General features: G+C 40.6%; 1 protein-coding gene across 1 annotated transcript in view; it reads left to right on the top strand.

Annotated features, from left to right (window-relative positions):
- The first annotated feature begins 19,656 nt into the window (after positions 1-19,656).
- Positions 19,657-23,271, top strand: part of SMIM14 (small integral membrane protein 14) — an 81,592-nt gene continuing 77,977 nt past the window's right edge. Inside the window, exon 1 of the mRNA XM_032400220.1 lies at positions 19,657-19,931. The gene's annotated coding sequence lies outside the window, so the exon portion shown is untranslated. The remainder of the gene's footprint in view (positions 19,932-23,271) is intronic.

Here is a 23,271-nt window from a genome sequence, read left to right as displayed (position 1 = left end):
GTTATGAAACAACACTATCCATCAATATGTTTCTTGACTTGACCAGGGGTCAGAGCCATGCAGGAACTTTAGCAAAACAGTGCAGGCTCATTTCTGGCCTGTGCGAATCAACTGTCACAGTTCAGTCCACCATTCTAATCTGCAGTCAAGATTTTTTTACAGCAAAACAATTATCCCTGTTTTGACAGAAATTGACTTGCCTTACAATTGAAATGCATGCACAGATTCTGAATAAACATTTGCAATAACCAGTGAGGAGGTAGTATGAATTCAAGCAGAAACTAAACTACTAAATAATATCAGCATAAATTTTCTCATATTTTTATACTGACTTTATGATTCTTCTGCCTCCTTAATCTAGAGCTATCTGAACTATAAGGTATACATCTGCTGTATGATTAAGAACCATGATCAATCTATCATTAATCAACTCTACCTCTTCCTTGGAAAGGCCAATTCTCTTCTGTAGGTATAATGTCCTATGAAACAAAAACCAAAAGACATAGCCACATTAGTATTTTACTATATAGTCACAGTTAGAACTTCCCACTTTTATCATTCATTTTGAGAATGTAGACCATTCCTGGAAGTTTGTTTGTTTTTCTTCAGCTTACTTCCTGGCTCTTCAAAAGAGGAAGACGTTTTGTTTTGTTTTGTTTTGTTTTGTTTTGTTTTGTTTTGTTTTTTTAAAGATTTTATTTATTTATTCATGAGAGACAGAGAGAGAGAGAGGCAGAGGGAGAAGCAGGCTCCCAAGGAGCAGGGAGCCCGATGCGGGACTCGATCCCAGGACTCTGGGATCATGACCTGAGCCGAAGGCAGACGCTTAACCATCTGAGCCACCCAGGCGCCCTGTTTTGTTTTGTTTTTAAGATTTTATTTATTTCTTTGATAGAGAGAGAGTGAGCAAAGAGAGAGAGATCAAAATCCAGGGGGAGAGGCAGAGGGAGAAGCAGACTCCCCTCTGAGCAGGGAGCCCCATGCAGGGGATGCAGGCTCAATCCCAGGACCCTGAGATCATGACCTGAGCCAAAGGCAGACGCTTAACCGACTGAGCCACCCAGGCGCCCCTCAAAAGAGGAAGAGGTTTTGGCAGGCTCCTTCCCCTGGAACAGGCACCTGAGTCTAAATTAAGACAGAATATTATTCTTTTATTCTAAGTCTCTGTCTAAGCCTCACTAGCATTGTTAGATTTTCCCTTCTGTAAAAACCATTTATTGGCTCCTTTCCCCTCAGCAATAATTTTACTTTTCTTTCATTAATCATCAATTTTAATTCAAACCTTTCTTCCTGAATAAGATCCTTCTGCTTTAGCCCCTGGGCTAGTCCATGTAGCTGGTAATGAGATGAAGTGTGTTTGGACTTAGCTTTCAGTCCATTCCAAATTTAGGGGATCAGATTGAATACGTAGAGAAAATGGGGCTATCCTGTCCACTAGGCAACAAAACATTTGTACAGTTAGCCCCAACTTGGTAAAGTGGGGGAAGGGATAGTCTATCCCATCAAACTCTTTGAAATTCTTGCTTTAGGTTCAAATTAGTAGATACTATCTTGTTTTACGTTATCAGCCTCGGGAGCCCTTAATTATATATCCAGGCCAGGGACTACCAGTCCAGTGCGTTTGTTATGGACTGATAAGTTTGTGTCCATCCCCACCCCCCAAATTTATCTCAAAACCCTCCCTGCAATGTGATGGTACTAGGAGGTGGAGCCTTTGGGAGGTGATTAGGATTAGATGAGGATTGTTCCCTCATAAATGGGATTAGTGCCCCTATAAAAGTCATGAGGCCTACTGTTGCTCTCTGCTCTGTGCCTTGTGAGGATTCGATGAGAAATCAGTGGTTTGCAAACTGAAAGAGGGCCCTCATTAGAACTCAATCATGCTGGCACTGTAATCTCTGACTTTCAGCCTCCAGAACTGTGAGATAAATAAATTTCTTTTTTCCCAGGCGCCCCGAGAGAAATAAATTTCTGTTGTACATAAGCCACCCAATCTGTGGTACCTTGTTTTAACAGCCCAAATGGACTAAGACAGCATTAAAAAAGAAAAATTGTCTGGGACGCCTGGGTGGCTCAGTTGGTTAAGCGTCTGCCTTTGGCTCAGGTCATGGTTTCAGGGTCCAGGGATCAAGCCCTGAGAGTCAGGCTCCCTGCTTAGTGGGGAGTCTGCTTCTCCCTCTGCCCTTCCCCCTGCTCGTGCTCTCTCTCTGAAATAAATAAAATCTTTAAAAAAAAAGAAAATTGTCAAAACTATGAAAGACCTTTCTTTATATTCCTCTATTATCCCCCACTCTCTTTTCCCTGGGTCAACTATAAAAGCCTAACAATTTGTTTAACTGAGACCCAACTTCAGTCTCCCTCATGTTAAATTGCAAAACACAAGCTAGAGGTTTGTAGACCAATCCTTCAATCCATCTCACCCCTGCATCTTTTTAAGTAGTTGTTGTGTTTAGTTCAATTCTAATTGTCTACTAATCGACTCCTTTGAGGGTGATAAGGAATATGATTAGCCCAGTCCAGTGACTGTGATGTTTCTTTGCCCATTGTTGTACCGTGTGGGCAGAGAAGTGAGTGCTTTGATCTGAGGAAATGTAACTAACAGGGCCAAATGGTCACAATATTCTTGTTCCAGCTTTTCAGTAGTTTTAAAGACAGTGGCTTCAGTCCCTAGGTGTGCAAAACCCAACCCAGACTATGTATCAAGTTCTTTCAATATCCATCTAAGTTCCCCTGGAGCAATAGATAAAGAGTCAATATTATCTACTGGCCAGCTATGCGCTGGACCTTCTGCCCTGGGAATACTACCAAAGGCTAATTGTAAACAGAAATGTTATTAACAGTTTGAGTTTCAGTGAAGACCACTGGTACTTTTGTCATGCGGTCCATTGCTGCGCGGCTTGAATTCCCTAATGTCAACTCATTTCATGGACCCAGGTTGCCACTTCAAGAGATCAAGGGGCTCAGTCGTTAAGTGTCTGCCTTTGGCTCAGGTCATGATCCCAGGGTCCTGGGATGGAGCCCTGCATCGGGTTCCCCGCTCAGTGGGAAGCCTGCTTCTCCCTCTCCCACTCCCCCTGCTTGTCTTGCTGTGTCTCTCTCTGTCAAATAAATTTAAAAAATCTTAAAAAAAAAAAAAAAGAGAGATCAAACTTGTTGATCCCTTGCATCAGGTTTCTTTGGTGAGCAGCAACATGTGTTTCACTCTTGTTTGCTTTGGAATTTACATAAAGATTTCCAAAGAGCAGTACCCCTTTTATCATCCACTGATTTTTGGCCCACTTGCTAGGCCAGATTGCAAATCCCTTGGTAACAGTCCAAGAGCCAGTAGACACTCAGAGAATAGGACTTCTATTTGTATCTAATTCTATCACTGCCAGGAATACTGCCTCTAAGTTAGCCCCCTGGACCAACTTCTTTTCTTTCACAGGAATTTTGCCATCTACTGGACCCTGGGTGGGCCACTGCTTTCCATGACCCTGTGTTTTGGAACTGCTATCAGTGAACCAGGTTGGTTGCCTGATATCCTTGAACAATCAGTTGAAATGAGGGACCCAATTCTGCAATAGCAGCAGGGAAGGCCTGGCTTAGTAACTCTAAAAGTTCTCATTTCACATCTCCAACTAGTGCTGGTCAAAGAGTCAATTAATGTATTATTCTCTTTTCAATTTTACCCAGTAGGGTGAGAAATTTCTATTAAAAACCTTATCTGTACTAATTACATATTAAAGTAAAAAAGATACCTCAAGACATACATTTTTAAAATCATACATTCTAAATTTTAACTACATTTTAATTTTTACCCTTTTATAGTGGCATTCCATATCCCTTAAATTAATTCCATCACCCTAAGGGGCTGATTAGCAAGCTTAACCAGTCTTGTACATTGTACTCCCGTATTCAATAGACCTAAAAGTTTATTTTTTACCCCCAGGCCATTTCATCCTGTCTTGGTGTTCATCTGATATACTAAGGCAGACCCTGGGGGAAAATCCAAGTGATAATCTTGAGCTGAATATCGTAAGAAACAAGAGCTCACAAAAAAACAATTGGATAAAACACTCTAGACAAGCATTTTGGGAATTAGGGGTGAAGGTTGTATAGCCGGTCAACTCTTCATTAATTATACACTTAGATGGCTTATTGACAGGGAGGGTTTGCAAAGATTGTAAGTGTGTAATGATGTAACATTTGACCTTAGGCAATTGTGGGAACTGGTTAAATAGTTTATGTCTGGCTTTTGCTTCTGTGTCTGGTGCTGGGCCTGAAGCCGCCAGCATGGCAGGCAGTCCAGAGGGAAAAATGGACGTGAAGTAGGGGAGAGCGAAGATAAACTGGAACCCAGGAGGACAAGCTAGAACCTGCTTTGGTCCCTTACCACCTCTAAGCCTTTAACGTCAGTGATGCAGGTAACTTGCAAGAGAAGCTAGTATCCTTCATTATGAAGCTAAATGTGCAGCTGACTCAGGAGTCAGAGTTGGAGAAGCTAAGGGAGGAGATCCAGCAGGAGACAGAGTTGCTTTGGACCCCACTGCTGCCGCACACCTCCAAAGTGAGCCAACAAATCACTGACAATGTGTGTGAACTGCAACAGTAGGTGGTGTGCTGCATTGACCCTTCGAGTGTACAAAGAAGATGATAATGGGTGAGTTACATGGCTAGATGGAGAGTGAATTATGTCGAAATAAAACTTTTTTTTTTTTTTAAGATGGCTCTTTTTCACCTCTGCCTTCCAGATCTCACCCTCACCCAAAATGTCTCTTGTGGCCCAGGCTACCCTGTACCTATGTAAGGAAGAAAATTTCTGGGACTCAGTTCTTGTTTAACTAAGTTAATACACTACAAAACCACTGCAAATATTGTCTGTTAACTTATGTAAATTTTGTTTAAAAAGTAAACTTTGAAGCTGGGTGGAGAACCCACGTTCTAGCTCTAATGAAGTCATCACTGGATATAAGTAAAGGTTCTACCAATATCTTTGCAGTTTAAAAAATGATATATTGGGACGCCTGGGTGGTTCAGTTCGTTGGGCATCTGCCTTCGGCTCAGGTCGTGATCCCAGGGGCCTGGGATCGAGCCCCGCATCGGGCTCCTCACTCATCGGGGAGCCTGCTTCTCCCTCTCACTCTGCCTCTCCTCCTGCTTGTGCACTCTCTCTCTGACAAATAAATAAATAAAATCTTTAAAAAACAATAAAAATAAAAAATGATAGGTTTATGCAAGAAACTATAGAACTAAATAACATTGTAAAGAGTTACGTTTTCTTGTCTCTAAGGAATAATATGAACTATTACTGTACTAAGAAACATTTTTTTTTTTAAGATTTTATTTATTTATTTGACAGAGAGAGACACAGCGAGAGAGGGAACACAAGCAGGGGGAGTGAGGGTGGGAGAAGCAGGCTTCCAGCCAAGAAGGGAGCCCGATGTGGGGCTCGACGCCAGGCTGGGATCATGACCTGAGCTGAAGGCAGACGCTTAATGACTGAGCCACCCAGGTGCCCTGAAACATTTTTTTAAAAAAAGCAAATATAGCTTACTTCCTGGACATCTCTTGGATGTCAAAGCAAACTAAAACCATGACTATTCATATTCAGGTCATAAGATGACAGATAACTCTGGTAGACATTAAGTAAGTATGATGATACTACGCTCGGAAATTAAGTAATGCATGAGTTTTGCATAGACATATTTCCCAATCAGAGATTTAAACTATTAAAAAGACGGGGGAAAATAGTCTTTTCGACAAGTAGTACTGGGACAACTGGGTCTCCACATGCAAATGAATGAAGTTGGACCCCTAGGTCATAATATATAAAAATTAATTCAAAATGGGTCATAGTCCTAAGAGCTAAAGCAATAAAACACATAGAAGAAAACATAGGGGTAAATTTTTATGACCTCAGATTAGGTAATAGTTTCTTAGGTATGATACCAAAACACAAGTGACAAAAGAAAAAAATACATAAACTGAATTTTATCAAAACTAAAAACTTTGAAGCCTTTCACTTCAAAGGACAAAGAAGTGTTGCTTCAAAGGACACTATCAAGAAAGTAAAAGGATAATCCACTGAATAAAAAAATACTTACAAGATATAACTGATAAGGGAGTTGAATCCAAAATATACAAATGACTCTTAAAAATCAACAATAAAAAGACAATTTGATTAAAAAATGGGTGAAAGATATGAATAGACATTTCTCCAAGGAAAACATACAAATGGCCAATAAGTACATGCAAAGATGCCCCACGTAATTAGTCATTAGGGAAATGCAAATCAAAATCACAGTGACATACCACTTCATACCCAGTAAGATGGCTAAAAACCAAAAGGCAATAACAAGTTGGTGAGAATGTAGAATATATGTGGAGTGCATGGAACTCTCATACATTGTTATTATGATTGTAAAATGGCATAACCACTTTGGAAGATAGTTTAATAATTATTCAAAATGCTGAACTTAGAGTTACCATATGCCCAAGCAATTCCACTGCTGGGCCAGAATAGGCAAATCCACAGAAACAGAAAGTATAGTAGTGGTTTCCAGCGGTTGGAAGAAGGAGGTGCATGGAAAGTGATTCTTACTGATTATGTGGTTTCTTGTTGCAGTGATGAAAATGTTCTGAGAGTAGACAGTAGTAGTGGTTGCACGAATCTATGAATATACTAAAAACTATGAATTGTACACTTTAAAAGGGTGAATTTTTTGGTGTATGAATCATATCTCAATAAAGCTATTATTTATTTTTTTAAACATTTTATTTATTTATTTGACACAGAGAGAGAGAGTAAGAGAGAGAGAGCACAAGCAGGAGGAGCGGCAGGCAGAGGGAGAGGGAGAAGCAGGCTCCCCGCTGAGCAGGGAGCCCTACTCAGGGCTCGATCCCAGGACCCTGGCATCATGACCTGAACCAAAGGCAGATGCTTAACGACTGAGCCACCCAGGCACCCCAATAAAGCTATTATTTAAACAAATATTTAAAAGGAGCTCTTAGAGGAAATAGTAAATACTTGGAGGTTTAAATTTTATGTTTATACCTCTTGAAAGCTGCTTCACTAAAATCTTTAGACTTACTTGACCAAAGAGGGTATATAACAGCAAATAAATACATGAAAAGATGCTTAACACTATTAGATATTAGGGAAATACAAATTAATACCACAATTAGGTAACACTCCACACCTATGCCTAAAACTGAAAAGACTGACCATACCAATTATTGGTAAGGATAAGAAGGAATTAACTCCTACACGTTGCTGATGGGAATGTAAAATGGTACTTTGGCAGTTTGGCAGTTTCTTAAAAGTTAAATATGTGCCTTCCATATGACAACCATTCCACTCCTAGGTATTTATATAAGAAACATGAAAGCATAAATGTCCCTAGTAGCTTTATTTTTAATAGCCCAAACTGAAAACCCAGAGAAGTTCATGGATAAACAAATTATGGTATACTGTACAATGGAATGTTACACAGCGATAAAAAAGAATGAACTATTGATACATGAAACAACAGGGATAAATCTCAAAATAAGCATGCTGAGTGAAAGAAGTTAGACAAAAAAGGAGTACATGTTGTGTGAATACATTTATATAAAAGTCTATAAAATGCAAAATCTAGGAAGTGATTGCTTGGGGAAGAGGGTCTAGAATGAAGAGGAAGGAGGGATTACAAAAGCAACACGTGGGTGTGATAAATTAGTTTTCTTGGTTGTGGTTGTGGTGCTAGCTTTATGGATGTATACATATGTTAATACTTATGATTATACATATGTTAATATAAGGTAATGTTTTTTAAAGCATCAAGGAAGCTCTTTATGCAGATAATTATTTTTTCTGGCAAATAAATACATAAAAATTCATGTTTTCAGTGTAATGTACATATCTATGATATTTTATGCATGTATAGATTTTTTTTTTTTTGCATGTGTAGATTCTTGTAACCACCACCACAGACAGGCTACAAAACAATTCAACACCTGAAATAATTCCCTCCTGCTGCCCCTATGGCCCTTTTCCACTCCTAATCTTGGCAACCACTGATCTGTATGCATTATATTTGTTCCTATAGTTTTACTTTATTTATTTTTTTAAAAGATTTTATTTATTTATTTGGCAGAGAGAGACACAGCGAGAGAGGGAACACACGCAGGGGGCATGGGAGAGGGAGAAGCAGGCTTCCCGCCGAGCAGGGAGCCTGACGTGGGGTTGAACCCAGGATCCTGGGATCATGACCTGAGCCGAAGGCATACACTTAACCGACTGAGCCACGCAGGCGCCCCTGGTTTTACATTTTTTAAAGATTTTATTTATTTGAGAGACAGAGAGAGAACGTGTGAGCATGAGTGGGTGAGGGGCAGAGGGAGAGGGAGAGGCAGACTCCCCGCTGAACGCCGGCCAACACAGAGCTGACCCCAGGACCCTGAGATCATGTCCTGAGCTGAAGTCAGACACTCAACCAACTGAGCCACCCAGGCGCCTCCCTATATTTTTACTTTTATCAGAATGTCACAGATGAAATACTACAGTACCTATCCTTTGATATGGGGTTCTTTCACTCAGCATAACGCATTTGAGATTTATCCATGTTGTGTACATCAACAATCCATGCCCGTTTATTACTGAGTAGTAGTCTTTTTTGTGTGGGAAGGGGGATGGGGGAGGGGCAGAGGGCGAGGTAAAGAAAGAGTCCTAAGCAGCTCCACACCCAGCATGGATCCTGACCTAGGGCTTGACTCAGGATCCTAAGCCGAAATCGAGTCGTACGCTCAACCGACCGAGCTACCCAGTTACCCCTATACTTAAGATTTTTAATACGGATTCCCAGTTGTTCCAGCACCAGCACTCCACACAATGATTTCCTTTTAGAAGGCACTCAGTTTATTTGAACTTAACCATGACCGCAGCAGCAGAAAGACTTGACCTTCTATAAGTGCTTTATAGGTGTTTGTTATTGTTGCTGATAATGATGACTACTTGTATACCGTGAACCTTCTTATGGTCCAAAAACATTTTGCCTAGAAGTCGGGCACATAATAATTAACCAAAATGACAGTTACTCCAAATGAGTACTTTCTCTTTTTGTTCTTGAGGTTTGTTTTTTTGGGGGGGTGGGTGTCTTCCATAAATAATTTATTGGAGAAATAAAATATGTAACCACTTTTGCCAACTACAGTCATGTAATAACAGCAATTAAGTTTTACATTAAACATTATTTGAGGGGCACCTGGGTGGCTCAGTCATTAAGCGTCTGCCTTCAGCTCAGGTCATGATCCCAGGGTCCTGGGATCGAGCCCCACATCGGGCTCCCTGCTCAGCGGGAAGCCTGCTTCTCCCTCTCTCACTCCCCCTGCTTGTGTTCCCTCTCTCGCTGTCTCTTTGTCAAAAAACAAATAAAAATATTTTTAAAAAAATAGACATTTAAAAAAAATAAACATTATTTGATATTACAGGTCTATTATTTGATATTACCTCAAAATGGAAGATTTAGTTAGGAAAAGGAACATATCTTCTCTTACAATGGGCCAGTTTCCCAAATTGTTACCATCAAAATATCGGTTGCAGATAAACTGTGCTGTAATGTCTCTCATTTACTTTCCATCCCCTTCTTTAAACGAGCCTGCCAATGCCTCCTTCTCTAAGAGTTTGCTCACACATAGTATGCTCTTCAGTCCCTAGCCAGTTGGACCAGGAGTGCACTAAGCTGGGCGAATTGGTTTTTCTCTCAGAATTCGGAGTTGGAATTTTTTTGCCTGCTTGAGCTGGAGATAATACATGGCTGGTATGGGTATGCATTGCACGTGCTTTTGTGCTTGTGTGGTGATGGGGCAGTTCTAGGGCCTTGCTATACCATGTAGTACAACTTGAGTCTTGGGAAACTTGCCATTCCAAACAGTAGGTATGCAGACTGCCCCCCTACTCAGCTGACACCCCCCTCTCAGCTTTACCCACTTTCTCATGTCTTTTTAAAAAATATTTAAAATTTTATTTATGGGGGCGCCTGGGTGGCTCAGTTGGTTAAGCGACTGCCTTCGGCTCAGGTCATGATCCTGGAGTCCCAGGATCGAGTCCTGCATCGGGCTCCCTGCTCAGCGGGGAGTCTGCTTCTGCTTCTGACCCTCTCTCCTCTCGTGTTCTCTCTCTCATCCTCAGATAAATAAATAAAATCTTTAAAAAAAATAAAATAAAATTTTATTTATGTATTTAAGTAAGCTCTCTGCCCTATGTAGGGCTTGAACTCATGACCCTAAGATCAAGTGTCTACTGACTAAGCCTACTGACTGAGCCAACCGGGCACCCCTCTCATGTCTCTTTTTTCTATTCCCTAGCAGCATCAGGAGAATGGCTCAGCAATTTTTAGACCAGAGGCAATCATGGATTCTCAACTTACTGAGGCAGGTAATGGGTCAGAGGGTTCAAGGACCTCTACTTTATGAACGATTCCTTTGGTAACTCCCTTCCTGGTCTTAGGGAAGGGGGATATTCTCTACTCTCCCTCACAATGTAAGGAAAGAGAATGTCCTCTCTTTAGAACACTGTATTCCCTCTAAAATGCAACTTTCATTGTTCCTGTCTTCCCTTACAGGAGGGAGGGGATAATAGTGGGGGTTTGTGTTTTCTTAACTGGTACCTCTCACTAGACCCAATGAGGAAGGGATAGACTCCAAAAGCTGATGCTTCTTCAAACACAGAATGGGTTAGGGGAGGGTAGGTCTTTTTTTTTTTTTTATAAAGTAATCTCTACACCCAATGTGGGGTTTGAACTCATGACCTTGCGATCAAGAGTCCCACTATCCACTGACTGAACCAGCCAGGTTCCCAGGGGAGGGTAGTCTTTAGTATCATGTATTCTTAGCTGTGGGCTCAAAAACAGGACCCCCTTTCACTTAAAATGAAACAGTCCCTGATACAATGATTTGAGCTGGACTCCTTTCAAACTGTTTCATATAATTAGAAGTGTAAGCGCGGTAGATTTCCCAGAGCCAAAGGATTTCTAGTCATAGTTGATCCTAGATTAAAGCCTAGTTCAGGAAAGAACATCCTTTCATCTATTTTAATCTCCCATTAATTTGGCATTTAGATTCTTTTTAACAATTTAAAGTTGATTTCCAGTAGCAAGGGAAAGTTAAATAGGTGGCATTTTGGAATGTGGCTGAAGCTAGAAGTCTGTGGATTTAGTCAGATAAAGAGGTAATATAATAGCCAGGAAATGAGTACTTAAAATCCTCCAGTAATGCTTTGGGGGTCCCTTAATAACACAAATATTTGTGTGTGTGTGTTTAACGTGTTCCAGAGAATGAAATAATAGCTTCTATTTTTTTTAAGATTTTATTTTTAAGTGATCTCTACAACCAACGTGTGACTTGAACCCACAACTCTGAGATCAAGAAGTTGCATGCTTTACCCACTGAGCCAGCCATGCGCCCATAAATAATCTCTTCTAAAAGGAAGAAATGTGGAAAGGCAAACTGCAACCATACTGAAGCTATCACACTGCTTCTCACTCTTATTAAACATTATCCCCGGCGTCAGCGGACAAATAATTTGCCTTTTATTTTCCTAACCCAAAGAAATGTCTTTCTTATTCAAATTTCTACTCATGAAACTTGGAAGTAAATATGATAAAGAGTAGAGATTTTTTTTTTAAAGATTTTATTTATATCTTTGAGAGAGAGGGAGAGAGAGAGAGAGAGAGAGAGAGCACGAGCAGGGGGGAGGGGCAGAGGGAGAGGGAGAAGCAGACTCCCCACCAAGCGGGGAGCCTATGCGGGACTTAATCCCAGGACCCCGGGATCATGACCTGAGCCAAAGGCAGCTGCTTAACCGACTGAGCCACCCAGACACCCAAGAGTAGAGATCTTTATTAAAAAGATAAAACATAAAAACATAGACCTCTCTGAACTTCAAGTTATCTCAGGCATTTTAACAGTTGGTAAACTGTTTTTAATAAATGCAAACCTTTCAGGTCTGAGATAAAACATCAATCTCAACTACTGTTTGGAATGAATGGATTAGTTTTAAGAACAAAGCCCAATATCCTTAGAATATTAATATTAAAAAAACACAGTAATTCTTAATATGCTCAGTTCAGACTATAGTTCAGCTGCTGAAATATTTTTAAAATTTCGAACATGAATAGTGCCTGAGTGGCTCAGTTGGTTGAGCATCTGACTGTTGATTTCAGCTCAGGTTATAATCTCAGGGACCCAGGATTGAGCCTGTGTTGGGCTCTGCACTCAGCATGGAGTCTGCTTGAGATTCTCTCTCTCCCTCTCCCTCTGCCCCTCCCCTCACTTGTGCACACACACTCTCTCTCTAAAAAAATAAATAAAATCTTTAAAAAAATTTTTCAGGGGTGCCTGGGTGGCTCAGTCATTAGGTGTCTGCTTTCGGCTCAGGTCATAATCCCTGGGTCCCGGGATCGAGCCCCGCTTCTCCCTCTCTCACTCCCCTGCTTGTGTTCTCTCTCTCTCTCTCTCTCTATCAAATAAATAAATAAAATCTTGAAAAATTTTTTTTCAAACATGGTAAAATCAGGAATTATCTCACTTCCTAACACTTTTAATATTCCTTTTTTTAGTGTTTATTCATCTGTGTAATATTCTTTACCCAGATGTAATTATAGTGTGCATGTTGTGTCATTTTTCCCCTTAACAGTAGGTCCATAAGCATTTTTCCATATGTTGTATGGTAGTCATAATTCATTCACTGATGACTTCTATTCAACATTGTACTGGAAGTCCTAGCTAGAGCCATTAGGCAAGAAAAATAAATAAAGACATCCACATTGGAAAGGAAGTAAAATTATCTCTGTTTGCAGATGATATACTAATAAACAAATTCAGAACAAAAAACAAACAAAAGAACTAATAAACAAATTCAGCAAAGTTGCAGGATACAAAATCAACACTCAGAAATCAGTTGCATTTCTATATACAATGAATAATCCAAAAGAAAAATTAAGAAAACAATTCAATTTATAATAGCATCAAAAAGAATAAAATATTTAGGAATAAACTTAAACAAGGAAGTGAAAAACTACTACACTGAAAACTAGAAAACATTGCTGAAACAAATTAAAGATACAAATAAATGAAGACATCCATCCTGTGTTCATGGATTGGAAGACTTTATATTATTTTGACATCTATACTACCCAAAGTGATCTACAGATCAACACACTCCCTATCAAAATCCCAATGACATTTTTTGCAGAAATAGAAAAATCATTCCTAAAATTCATATGGACTCTCAAAGGACCCTGAATAGTCAAAACAATCTTAAAATAAGAAGAAAAAAGTTGGAGGTCTCACATTTCTGGATTTCAAAACTTACTATAGAGCCACAGTAATCATAATCAAAACAGTGTGGTACTGACATAAAAATGGACACACACACACACACACACACACACAAATATGATAGAATAGAGAACCCAGAAGTAAACACTCACATATATGGTCAGATGATTTTTGACAAGAGTATCAAGATTATTCAATAGGGAAAGAACAGTCTTTTCAACAAATGGTGCTCAGAAAAATGAATATCCAAATGCAAAGGAATGAAGTTAGACCCTTACCTTACACTATATATAAAAAAAAAAAAATAGCTGAAAATTGATCAAAGATTTAAACTTAATAGCTAAAACTATAAAACTCTTAGAAGAAAACAGATGGGGGCTCCCGGGTGGCTCAGTTGGTTAAGTGTCTGCCTTTGGCTCCAGTCATGGTCTTAGGGTCTTGGGATTGAGCCCCTCATCAGGCTCCCTGCTCAGGAGGGAGTCTGCTTCTCCCTCTGCCTCTGTGTGTGCACGCTCTCTCTCTCAAATAAATAAAATCTTAAAAAAAAGAAGAAGAAGAAAACAGAGGAAAAGCTTCATTGGAGTTGGTGATGATTTCTTGGATATGACACCAAAACCATAGGCAATAAAAGAAAAAATAGATAAACTGGACTTTATCAAAATTTAAAACTTTTGTGCAAAGGACACTGTCAACAGAGTGAAAAGGCAACCCATGCAATGAAAGAAAATGTTTGCAAATTATATACCCGATAAGGGATTAATATCCAGAATATATAGAGAACTTCTACAACTCAACAACAAAAAAACGAGCCACTCAATTAAAAAATGGGCAAAGTACTTGAACAGTTCTCTAAAGAAGATACATACAAATTGCCAGTAAGCACATGTAAAGATTTTCATCACTAATTATCAGGACAATGCAAATCAAAGCTATAATGATATACCACCTCACACCTATTAGGATGAATAATATGAAAAAAAAAGAAAGTAACAAGTATTGGTGAGGATGTGGGGAACTGGAACCCTCGTGCACTGCTGGTAGGAATGTAAAATAGTGCAGCTACTGTGGAAAACAGTATGATGGGTCCTCAAAAAATTAAATGTAGAATAACCATATGATCCAGCAATTTCACTTCTGCGTATATGTTTAAAAGAATGAAAAGCACTGACTTGAATAGATATTTGTACTCCCATATTCATAGAAGTTTTACAATAAGCCAAAAGGTGGAAGCAACCCAAGTTTTTATCAATAGATGAACAAATAAACAAAACATGGTGTATACATGCAATGGAAGATTATTCAGCCTTGAAAAGGAAGGATATTCTGCTACAAGCTACATGAATGACTTTAAATTATGCTCAGTGAGGGGTGCCTGGGTGGTGCAATCAGTTTAAGCATCTGACTCTTGGTGTTGGCTCAGGTCATGATCTCAGAGTTGTGAGATTGAGCCCCACGTCCTGTGGAGTCTGCTTAAGACTCTCTCTTCTTCTCTCCCTCCCCCTCCCTCTCTCTCTCTCTCTCAAAAAACTAAATCTTTAAAAAAAATAAATTGTGCTAAGTGAAATAAGTCAGTCACAAGAGGACAAATATTGTATGATTCATTTATTTTTTTAAGTCTTATTTATTTAAGTAATCGCTACACCTGACATGGGGATCGAACTCACGACCCCAAGATCAAAAGTCACATGTTCTTCTGACTGAGCCAGCCAAGCACCCTTCTGTGATTTATTTATATGAAGTCCCACGAGTAGTCAAATTTACAGAGACAGAAAGTAGAATAGTGGTTGCCAGGGACTGGGGAGAAGGGGGAATGGGAAATTAGTGTTTAACAGGCACAGAGTTTTAATTGGAAAGACGAAAAAGTTTCTGAAATAGATGTTGGTGATTTTTACACAATGTGAATATATTTAATGCCATAGAACTGGATTCTCAAAAATGGTTAGAATGGTAAATTTCATGTTATATATATATAACCACTCCTATGGATTAAATTATGTCTCCTCAGATTCATATATTGAAGCCCCAACACCCAATGTGACTATATTTGGAGATAGGGCCTATAAGGAAGTAATTTAAAGTTAAATGAGTTCATAAGGGTAAGCCCTAATTCAACAGCATTGGCATCCTTATAAAAAGAGACATTAGGAAGGCCTGTGCACAGAAGAAAGGCCATGTGAGGACACAGCCAGATGGTGGCCATTTGTAAGCCAGGAAGAGAGATCTCACCAGAAACCAACCCTGTGGGCACCTTGATCTTGGATTTCGTACCACCAGAAGTTTGAGAAAATAAATTTCTGTTGTTTGAGCCATCCAGTCCGTGGTATTCTGTTATGTAGCCTGTATACAGACAGACAGCCTAATACAACCACAAAAAAAGGTAAAAAAAAAAAAAATATTGTTTTCATTGCAAAACTTATGTATTGGATATGTAAAAATTCAAACCATACAGAAGGGTAAAAAGTCATAAAGAAGTCTCTCATCACTTACTTCTCTCCACCTGCACCCCCTTCCCCCAGTAACCAATGTCAGTAGTTTTAGGAATATCTTCCAGAATGCTTTTATGAACATATAAAGCATATATTACTTACGAACACTTTCTTCTTCTAGATCAAGAATCAAAGTAGGGTTGGTTCAGAAAGGGGAGAAATTTTCAAGTTTGTTAGTCCCTAACACATAATTTAACATATTCATCCATTCCATTACCATTACATGTTTAGATGATTTCTAGATATTTTCTCCATCATATAAAATGTGATTAACTTTCTTAAAATCTATTTTAAATTACTTCTATACTCAAGTTTCTTAGATCCTAACATACAATGCAACAAAGTTATCTATTCCATTACCATTGTTCACATAGGTTATTTCCATATTTTTATTCCATCATATAAATGCAATTAATATCTTTATAATGTTATTAACTTTTAAATTACTTAAGTTCCTAACAGTGAAATTGAGCTAATGGATGTGATTTTTATAGAACTTCATATATATTGCCAAACTGATTTCCAAAAAGCTGACTGCCAACTTAAAAATTCTACCAGTAGAGCTAACAGTACCAATATTAAATGCTCCTATTTAAAGATATCTCCAGGAGTGCCTGGCTGGCTTGGTCAGTGGAGCATGAGACTCTTGATCTCAGGGTTGTGAGTTTGAGCCCCATGTTGGGTGTAGAGATTACTTAAAAATAAAAAATCTTTAAAATCTCCATAAAGTAATAGTTTTAAAAGGAAATTTTACTTTAATTTGCATTTATTTCTGTATTTCTGTATTTATTTATTTATTTAAAGTAGGGTCCACACCCAGCATGGAGCCCAATATGGGGCTTGAACTCATGACCCTGAGATCAAGACCTGAACTGAGATTAAGAGTTGGATGCTTAACTGACTGAGCCACCCAGGCACCCCTTAATTTGCATTTTGATGAGATTGAAGACTTTTATTTTTTTAAGATTTTATTTATTTATTTGACAGAGAAAGAGAGAGAGCACAAGCAGGGGGAGCGGCAGGCAGAGGGAGAAGAAGGCTCCCCACCTCACAAGGAACCTGATGTGGGGCTTGATCCCAGGACTCTGGGATCATGACCTGAGCCAAAGGCAGACGCTTAACCAACTGAGCCACCCATGTGCCCAACTCTGAAGATTTTCAAATATTAGTTATTTGTATCTCCTTTTTGTGTGTAAACCTTCAGTTCATACTCTATACCTACACAAGTATTAGAGGCATTAATATCTTCCTTATTGATGTGTATGAGTCCTTCATATATTATGGTGTTACTTCTTTATCAATATTTATTCCCAGTATTTTCTAAATGGTGTGTCTTTAATTTTGTGTGTCCATTCAACAAATATTTATTCAGGGGCGTCTGGGTGGCTCAATTGGTTGAGCATCCATCCGACTCTTGGTTTCTGCTCAGGTCATGATCTCATGGGTCATGGGATTGAGCCCTGCTTTGGGCACTGAACTCAGCGGGGAGTCTGCTTGAAGATTTCCTCCCTCTGCCCCTCCTGACTCGTGCAGTTGTACCCACTCTCTCTCTCTAAAATGGATAAATATTTAAAAAAGTATCTATTGGGCAACCCTCTTGGGTCCCCTCCCTCTTTGGGAGCTTCGCACTCTCAATAAACTTTGATTTACTATCACTCAATAAACCTTGCTTTTGCTGCCCTTCCCCAAATAAATAAAAAATAATTTAAAAAGTATTTATTCAGTATCTACTATGTTCCACGTACTGTGGTAGGAATTCTATGTTATTCTTCAAATTGCTTTAAGTATAGAATCACACACACGCTTTTTGTTTTTCTATTGTTTAAAGGTTAGAAATGTTGAACTTTACGATTGGGCATAAACCATGTAAGATCCCATATCACTGTCTGCGGGTAAAGCTGGCCCTTTCTCTCTCTCATGAGATTGCAAATAGATGCTGGGCAGGAATACAGTCAACCAAGATCAGCCCAAAGTAGTTCGCTCACATGGCTGGCAAGGTGGTGCGGCCGTTAGTAGAGGCTCTTGTTCCTCTCCACATGGTCCCCTTATAGAGCTGCTCGAGTGGAGTGGTCTGTGTACTAGCTTACCCAATGCAAGCAATCCAAAAGAATGAGGTGGAAAGCTGCAATCAGTGCCTTTATGACCTAGTCTCAGAAGTCACACACCTTCAGCTGTATTCTATGGATGGGACTAGACTTGATTCAAAAGGCTGGAGGGGACTACATTTCCAGAGGTGAGAATCATTGGAGGTTACCTTGGCAGCTGCCTACCAAGGATCCTAACATCTTAATTTTCCTGTAATATACTTTATAAAACAAGTATTGATAATTTTGCCACAACCCGTACAATTCTAGTTTTGTGACATACTGTTGTTTTAAAGTGTTCTCAAACACATCTGTGCACGTGAGTGCACCCAAGCATGTAAGACTTTCTGTTCCACAATTAAAGTTCCACAAATTAAAAACCCTCTGCTATAGTGTCAGCACATGAACTTCATTAGGGCATTAGATTCTACCTCAAGTTCTCTAAATTTGAGTAAATAGAGTTCAAGATGGCAGATGAACAGCCAAGAAGTTTGACTTCTATTTACTTATAATCTGTTAATTAACAAGGAAAACACTTTTGAGTTTTACCAGAAACCTTTAATTTTCTAGAAATCTTTATCTTTGTGCAATATTCCATGTATATTAAAAAGATCTTGTAGATTATATTACTAATTTGCTGAAGGTGACTCAGGTGAGAGGATTTACTAAGTGGCTGGGTAGAAATTCAGAGAGGTGAAAAGGTCATCCAAGTCGGAGTAAGGAAGACCGTTTTTAACAGCTAACTTTCACCTCTTCTGCAAGACAGGCAGAGGATATGCCTTTGTGAAATCTTTGTTTGGAACTTACACTTTTATTTTGCCACTGGCCCTGTTCTAATTAGTTTGTTAATTCATGGACCTAAAACAGAGTAGCCCTGGGGCACCTGGGTGGCTCAGTCGTGAAGCGTCTGCCTTGGGCTCAGGTCATGATCTCAGGGTCCTGGAATCGATTCCCGCATCAGCAGGGAGCCTGCTTCTCCCTCTCCCTCTATAGTCTCTCTCTCAAGGGGGGGGGGGGGGGGAAAGAGTAGCCCTAAGTTTTGCCAAATTGGGAAATTTCCAGGGCCCCAAAGGTTTAGCTGGGAAACTAAGAATGCCAGAATGGGAGCGTAGGAAGCACCAAAGGTCCAAAAGATGTGAGGTTCTTACTTCCCAAATAGTATCCTTATTCCAGCAACAAAGGCTTAGGGGTGCCGCCCAACAAAGCTTCCCCCCTGCCCATTCTTATCTCCGGACCAGCAAGCCATGGTTGGTGACCTATTCCCTTTACTATTTCTCTTGAGCTTAATTTTAGACAGCTTTCCGGGTGCAAAAACGTTAGGGAGGGTAAAGTGGTTCAATAACTGCTACATTTGACATACTTTTGTGCATCGGACTAAATTCTCATCTCCAATTTTCAGCCGGGCCTAAGTGAGCAAAAAAAAACCCCAACCCCGAAACAAACAAAACACACAAAAAACAAAACCCCCACAACTCTACAGGGGTACTTTCTCAGCAGACACGAACTTGCGCCCACCTCTATTTCTCCCCTCGCTATTCTAAGGACTCGGGTCAGAGGAAGCCACCAAATCAGGCAAAAGGAGACGCACAGCAAAGGACATTGTTCATGAGAAACGAAAACAGGTTACACGGGGCAGTTCAACAAACGCCGGGCCCCGCCCTCTTCACTTCACAGCGCTCGGCCCCACCCCTCCCAACCGGAACTGCAACCCCCGCGCTCTGCGCCCCCACGAATAGCGTGTCGCTCGCGCCCGCCCCGCCTCCCCCGACGCACTGGGCAGGCGCAGAGCGCGCGCATGCTCTGCAGGCGGGCGGCTGGGGTCTCGAGTCGCTGCAATCTGTTGCGCGGCCGCCCGCGGGAGCCGGCAGATCCGGGTCTCGTGGCTTTGAGTGACGTGGTCAATCGAATCAAAACAGAGGAGGGGAGGAAGTCAGCGGCCAGGAGCAGCAGCGGCCGCGGCGTCCCGAGCAGCCGCAGCGTTCCGGAAGCTTCAGGCGGTCTTTCTGCCGAGCCTTGGTCCCGGCCCCCATCCTCCCCGCCCCGTCGGTTGTTGTCTGGGCGGGTGAGTGTCTTCCCCTCTACCACCGCCGTTTGCCGGCCCACCCTCCCCTCACCCTGTTTTTCCTGGGGGCTCAGGCTCTGGGGGACTGCGGCGGCTGCGGCAGAGCGGGGCTGGCTTCTCGGGCTCGGTGGTTCTCGCCGGGCTGGTGACTCTGCACCGGGAGAAGCCGGCTGCTGCCGAGCCCGCGTCCCCCGGCGAAGAGCGAGGCAGAGAGCCTGCAATTTGGCTTTCTCTGCAGGAAACCAGGGTCGGGGCTTAGCAGGAAAGTGGACGGTAGCCACGGGTGGTTTTATTTTTAGGGCAAGGCAGTCAGCTCGGGTGGAGGCGTATAATGGAGTAAAAAGAAGAGAGTCGTAGCGGGAAGGAAAACCCCACAAACCCTGAAATCCACACTGTATCATTTACCTCCGTTTCTCTAGGTTTGATGAGGTCATTAGGATGCGTCCTTTGTTGTGATTGATGAGACAGGAAAGCTGCCATCCAGAAAGCGGGAGCTTTCTTATTGTGGTGCGAATTGAAAGTATTCCCTTTTTCTGTTTGTTCAGTAAGTGGAACCAGAGCTGACAGTAAAGAGGTAGCACCCTTTATAAAGACATAATGTGCGATAAACTGGTTACCGGAGCACTTGAAGTCCAATGTTGCTGTTTAAAGCCAAAGTTTTCCAAAGTGGCTGCTTCTCTGTGTGTTCGGATTTTAGCCAAGATGGTATTTGTTAGCTGTAGAAAGTCAATAGGATGTTTTGAGTTTTCCTAGTTTGCAGAATCGAAGATAACGGCCTTAATAAGAGAAGGTGTCTTGGTTTTGCATCGAGAGTCGGATAAGCCTCATGCAAGTAATACCTGTGTTTGTTGAAGAGACCTTCCAGTTTTTGTGTGTTATTGTCAGAAATCGTTGGCAGCTCTACATACACAATAACTTGGATGGTGGTTTAGCCTTGAGACCCTTAGGAGGCGGTCTCACGGCCCAGTTCGGTGGAGGTTGCAGAAAGCTTGCGTTCCCTTCCACTTCAGGTGATCGGCCATGCAGATTCCTCTAGTGTAGCTTCCCTGCTACCCTCCGCGCCCCTGGACAGCACAAAGGAGACCAGAGGACCAAACCTCCTTTTTGCCCTAACTTGGTGTTTAAAAAAATCCCCCCTTTTTTTTGTCCCTAGAGAACTGATTGAGGTGTTTCTTTGGTAAATGGCAAGAAAGAACAGCAAAAGTATGTGCTAATTGATTGCCCCTTATGAAATTCAGGAAGAGTACTTAGGCATTTAGACCACTTCCTTGAAGGGTGTTTCCTTGTGTGGTAGATCATGGACCTCTTCTTAACAAATTTCTTTCTCCTGTATGTGCAATTGAGATCTTTTTTCTTAATACCACAGTTGGAATCCTGCTGATTTAGATAAATGAAATTATGTTTCCTTGAATTTTTTTTTTTACCTTTTATGTAACCTGAACGGAATATTCTGGCTTATATGAAATAATTTATAATTGGAGAATTATTACAATTAATAAGGAAAAAAGAAGAAAATAAGTCATCGATAATCCTGCCATCCAGAAATGATCAAAATGTTGGTAGTGATTTATATCCTTCCAGACTTCTTTTTTGCAGTTATACATTTTACACAAAAATGGTATCATACTGCATACGCTTTTTCTGTAACCTGCTCTTCTACGTGGTAGTACTTTGGAGTAACAAAATTTATATTTTCGTGGAGAGGGACTTTTGGACCTTAAATTAGGGTATATTCACTGTATGTTTGCCAAACCATAATGATTAAAATTGTGGTTTTATTTTTTTTAAGATTTTATTCATTTATTTGAGAGAGAGAGAACGAGCAGAGGGGAGAGGCAGAGGCAGAAGGAGAAGCAGACTCCCCGCGGAGCAAGGAGCCTGATGCAGGACTGATCCCTGGGATCATGATCAGAGCCGAAGGCAGATGCTTAACCGACTGAGCCACCCAGGGGTCTCTAAAATCGTGGTTTTAAAAGATTTCCTCCCAGACTTCTATGATAATATTAAGAAGTTAATATGCATTGTGTGTCACTATAAGGTTTTCTTGTTTAACTCTTGGGAGAGCAGGGACAGAATAGCCTAAGTTGATGATAGAAAGTTTAAAAGGGTTTTGCTAATTTAGTGATTTGATTCAGGTAGAGCTTTAGTTCTATTCGATAGCTACACTATGCTCCGAATGCTGACCACCTGGCCAGGCCTCTTGTCAGTGAGGTCCCCAAAGATTTTACTTTATGAATCACACTTAAGAGTATTGGATGTATGCCCGTTTAGCCCATTGCCTTCTTGGTGGTGCCAAAAGAGAAGGAAATGTCCCCTTCACCTCACCTTCAGAGGATAAATACTTATTAGGAAGTATCCTAAATATGCTAATAACCCGTTCACATCCCTTAGTCATAAACGTACGTAAAACCTTTAAATCTCAATTTTTATTCCCTATCTCTTGGGTAATTAGTTCCAGATGCTTACTACTTATTTTGTGACTTAGTACTTTTTCTCTGATTTGCCTTTAATTATAGTGTTTAAATGTGTATTCTAAATTTGGCCACTACTTCCCATTGCTACTGATTCTACCTTTGCCAACTCTTCACTATCTCTTACCTGGCCTACTGTAGTAACATCCTGGTCTCCTGGCCTTCCCTTTGGCTTTTTATGGTGCATTCCCCTTACCAAATCACAACATGGTAAAAGATCCTTTAAAGTATAAATCAGATTATGTTACCCTTTTTTTGGAAAGCCTTCCATCATGTTCAGAATAAAATCCAAACTACATGTTTTGGCCCTGCCTCCTTCCCTTAACTCACCATATATCCCTCTGCCTAGATTAGTACCCGGGAGCCTGGCCACGTCAGTTTCTTCCTGTTTTCCAGCCCTGCTGGCACTGTCCCTGGAACTTGTCAGGCTTGTTCCTGCCTTAGGGCATTTACGATTGCCGTACCTTGTGGCTTCAATATTCTGTCAGATCTTGCTGTGGCTGATTCCATCACGTCATTCAGGTCTCAGTTCAGATGTTGTATCTTTGAGGAGATTGCTCCCTAATTATCTCTCCATTCCTTTATTTTCTTCATAACATTTTGTGCTATCTGGAATTTCCTTATTTTTTATATTCTTGTTTCCTACACTAGAAATTAAACTCAGAAAATGGGGACCTTGTCTGTTCTTTTCACTGCATAGTAGGAACTCAATGTTAGTTGAATGAATGAACTTGTTGAACAGGTGCTGAACATACTGTTAATTGCTGAACATACTGTTTTAGATCAGTTCTTTGTATGGAAGAATCCTGGTTTTTAGCCTTTTTTTTTTTTTTAAAAATAGGGCAGTGCCTTGATTCTCTTACTTCAGT

This window comes from Phoca vitulina, unplaced genomic scaffold (genome assembly GCF_004348235.1).
Source record: "Phoca vitulina isolate PV1807 unplaced genomic scaffold, GSC_HSeal_1.0 scaffold3, whole genome shotgun sequence".
NCBI lineage: Eukaryota > Metazoa > Chordata > Mammalia > Carnivora > Phocidae > Phoca > Phoca vitulina.
Note: the sequence above shows the minus strand (reverse complement) of the source record. Positions and strands in the feature narration are given on the sequence as shown.